The sequence below is a fragment of the Periophthalmus magnuspinnatus genome, chromosome 20, assembly GCF_009829125.3.
Source record: "Periophthalmus magnuspinnatus isolate fPerMag1 chromosome 20, fPerMag1.2.pri, whole genome shotgun sequence".
In the NCBI taxonomy this organism is placed as follows: Eukaryota; Metazoa; Chordata; class Actinopteri; order Gobiiformes; family Gobiidae; genus Periophthalmus; species Periophthalmus magnuspinnatus.
Genome location: NC_047145.1, coordinates 335,010 through 339,483, shown reverse-complemented (window position 1 = coordinate 339,483; position 4,474 = coordinate 335,010).

The following is a 4,474-nucleotide window of genomic DNA, read 5'->3' as shown; positions in this document are numbered from 1 at the left end:
CACAGAGAGGACACAGAGGGGACACAGAGAGGACACAGTTTTTACATAGAAAGTGAATTGGAGCCAGAGTCGATGGAACAGGAAGTGCGACATGTTCACTTCCTGTTTGAAACGCGGCTGCAGCAGGTTAGACGTGTGCGTTTATATAAACAATGTGTGACTTTCATACGGTGAACTGTAGTACTTGTATTAGTACTTTCATACGGTGTACTGTAGTACTTGTATTAGTACTTTCATACGGTGAACTGTAGTACTTGTATTAGTACTTTCATACGGTGAACTGTAGTACTTGTATTAGTACTTTCATACGGTGAACTGTAGTACTTGTATTAGTACTTTCATACGGTGAACTGTAGTACTTGTATTAGTACTTTCATACGGTGAACTGTAGTACTTGTATTAGTACTTTCATACGGTGAACTGTAGTACTTGTATTAGTACTTTCATACGGTGAACTGTAGTACTTGTATTAGTACTTTTATACGGTGAACTGTAGTACTTGTATTAGTACTTTCATGTGGTGACAGTAGGCTGACAGTAGGGGGCGCTCTCACATATTTCAATACTATGATGATCCTGCACATGACCCACTGTGTGTCCAGAGCGGCTCAAACCCTGACCCCTGACCCTGACCCTGACCCCTGACCCTGACCCCTGACCCCTGACCCTGACCTCAGTAAAGACACTCTAAACTCTTCGTTATCTCTGCTGTCACATCCTGAGTAAATATAAAATGTTCAGTTACGACAGTTTAATTTTATATTTAAGTATTAAAATCTAAGAAGTTTATTCAAAATGATGAATAAAGCAGCTCCACCAACTTTGAACAAAAGTATTAAACTTTGTTCTGAACAAAACTGAACTGGACCAAACAGAACTGGGACTTTTAAACATCAGAGAAAATATAAAATGAACTGTGTGTTTAATGTGAATGTTTAAAGTGAAAATGCAGCTGCGTCTGGTACAAATCATCTTTTCTTTTGTGAGATTAACACATTTGTACAAGGTCCCCACAAATAAAGAATAAATAAAGAAACAGTGGTACATTTCCACGTACAGTAACTCGTGCTACACAAAAGGACGTCCTCAGACAAAAAGAAGAGCCAGATCCTCGTGGCTCACTGCGTAGAGCCAAACCAAAGCACACGGTGGACGTTGTATTGTTCCATGTCCACGAGCGCAGGTGAAAAATGGACTGGAGCAAAAATAGTGTGAGACGAAACAAAACCAGCCCCGGGAATGATCCACCGGACGAAAGTCTGGGACAGGACGAATCTGATGCTTCTGTGTTTTATGAATGAATCAGGTACAAATAAAACTTTAATACAATCACAACGTTTTAATTTTAAATCCCAAAAGTTCAGGACAGAACCAGGACAAAACCAAGACAAACCTCAGGCCTAAGGTGGAACTAAACCAAGTTTAACGAGGAACAAATCTGAGACGATTAAGGACAAAAACTGTTCAGATTCTCACATTATAGTTTTAATATAAATAAAACAAAAGACGAGTTTAAAGTCCAAGTTCAAACCTGATCACACCACAGCTGGTTTGTGTCTGGGGCTTTTCAGACTCGTGATGACGTCATACTCCCAGAAGGGGGCGCAAGAGCCACATTTCCCCATTGATTACATTGATTTCATATTGATTTCAACCAATAGGAAATCAATCAAGCGCAGTAAGTGGCCTTGGGTCCCATCGGAGGAGCTGGAGGACATGTCTGGGGTGAGGGAAGTCTGGGGATTCCTGCTTAAACTGCTGCTCCCGTGACAAAACCCCAGATGAGCAGAAGAAAATGGATGGATTACTTATTGATTACATTGATTTCCTGTTGATGACATTGTGCATCATGTCATGAAATATCCAAACGTTAAATTCACAAACGATGGACTTGATCATTTTTTATCACAGACTAAACCAAAGTCCTCACTTTTACGACAAAAACCTGCGTTTGAACAAGATTCATTTTATCTGCCCCCGTCTGTGGCCGATAACGCACAAGTAGTTCCGGCAACAGTCAAATCACATTTTATATCACTGCTCTGCGTCTATCACCATGACATCACCGTGACATCACTGTGACGTCACCATAGCAACAGGTAAACACACGCTCAACTCAACAGAACAGGTTTTTGGCTTTCACTGGTTGAGACTTTTCAGTTTGTCGCCGTGGAAACAGAATTAAACAACGAGGAGCCGTGTGTTCTGCTGCTTTAATGAGTCTGTGTTGAGGTTAAAAATACAGAATAAGCAGCTCGTCCTCGTTGTTTAATTCTCACTTAAACTTCATTTTGTGCTAATCTCAGTCATGGACGAGTCGGGTCTGGTCCTCACAAATGTTTGAGTTTTAAACTGTGTGGAAAATCAACATGGTCCAGATTATAAAGACTTTTTATCATACGGTGAAACTCTGGGTTCTGGATAAACAGCTTCAATAATGAGAACAGCGCCTCCTCTCTGTGTGAAGCCAGAACTGCACTAAATAAATACAGGAACAACATGGAGAAAAGTCCAGCCTTCTGCACAAAGAGATGAGACGATGTGAGGACATGAGGACAAAACACTGATGATGAGACGGTGTGAGGACATGAGGACGAAACACTGATGACGAGACGGTGTGAGGACGAAACACTGATGACGAGACGGTGTGAGGACATGAGGACGAAACACTGATGACAAGATGGTGTGAGGACATGAGGACGAAACACTGATGACGAGAGGGTGTGAGGACATGAGGACGAAACACTGATGACGAGAGGGTGTGAGGACATGAGGACGAAACACTGATGACGAGACGGTGTGAGGACATGAGGACGAAACACTGATGATGAGACGGTGTGAGGACATGAGGACGAAACACTGATGACGAGACGGTGTGAGGACGAAACACTGATGACGAGACAGTGTGAGGACGAAACACTGATGACGAGACGTGTGAGGACGAAACACTGATGACGAGACGGTGTGAGGACATGAGGACGAAACACTGATGACGAGACGGTGTGTGGACATGAGGACAAAACACTGATGATGAGACGGTGTGAGGACATGAGGACAAAACACTGATGGCGAGACGGTGTGAGGACATGGGCGGAAACACTGCAGAAGAGATGGTTTGAGGACATGAAGAGGAAACACTGATGATGAGACGGTGTGAGGACATGAGGTCAAAACACTGCAGATGAGACCGTGTCAGGACATGGGAGGAAACACGGCAGACGAGACAGTTTGAGGACATGGGAGGAAACACTGCGGACAAGACGCTGTGAGGACATGAGGGGGAAACACTGCGGACGAGACAAAGTGAGGACCTGGGAGGAAACACTGCAGATGAGGCAGTGTGAGGACATGGGAGGAAACACTGCAGATGAGACAGTGTGAGGACATGGGAGGAAACACTGTGGATAAGACAGTGTGAGGACATGGGAGGAAACACTGTGGACAAGACAGTGTGAGGACATGGGAGGAAACTCTGCAGATGAGACAGTATGAGGACATGGGAGCAAACACTGTGGACGAGACAGTGTGAGGACATGAGGACAAAACACTGCGGACGAGACAGTGTGAGGACATGAGGGGGAAACACTGCGGACGAGACAAAGTGAGGACCTGGGAGGAAACACTGCGGACGAGACAGTGTGAGGACATGAGGGGGAAACACTGCGGACGAGACAAAGTGAGGACCTGGGAGGAAACACTGCAGATGAGACAGTGTGAGGACATGGGAGGAATCGGCTGCATTCTAAAACACACAGGCCTCTCCAGAGCTCACACAAGAGGAGAGGAGTTAGAGGGAGATATGGACCAGCAGAGGAAACGAGCGTGAGGTTTGGAGAGAAAAATCAGACCCAGGCTTTAGTTTATGTGCAGCGAATAAGAAATACACACACAGACATATATACACAAGAGTATAACTGTACACACACACACGAATACACACAAATACACACAAATACACACAAATACACACACCTCAGGCAGAAAAATATGAGCTGAAGAAAGTTTAGTTTGGATCATATGAGAGTGTGGAGTAAATACACTTTATCCAGGTCCTATTTGAACTTTCCCAGTCGGATCTGTGCAGCGGTGGGAAGAGATACTCTTTACATTACAGTTACTTTCCACAAACTGAATAAAAAAAGTGACTGAGTGAGTGTGACGTCACCACAGCGTTCGGCCGCTAATGAAGCACGAGTATCATAGCAACCAAACAACCAATCAGGAGAGAGGCTGTTGAAGGTCACATGGCTTGAAGGGAAGGACCTGATTTGTCTGTTATTAATGTTCAGATCTTGACACAAAAGTGAAATAAAAACCCCAGGATCATGTAGAGGGTTAATACGAACATTTAAGACCAAAATGAGTCTGAAGCAGCAGAGACAGAGAGAGGACAGAGGGGACACAGAGGGGACACAGAGGAGACACAGTTTAAGTGAATTGGATTTGATGGAGCAGGAAGTGCGTCTATGATCAC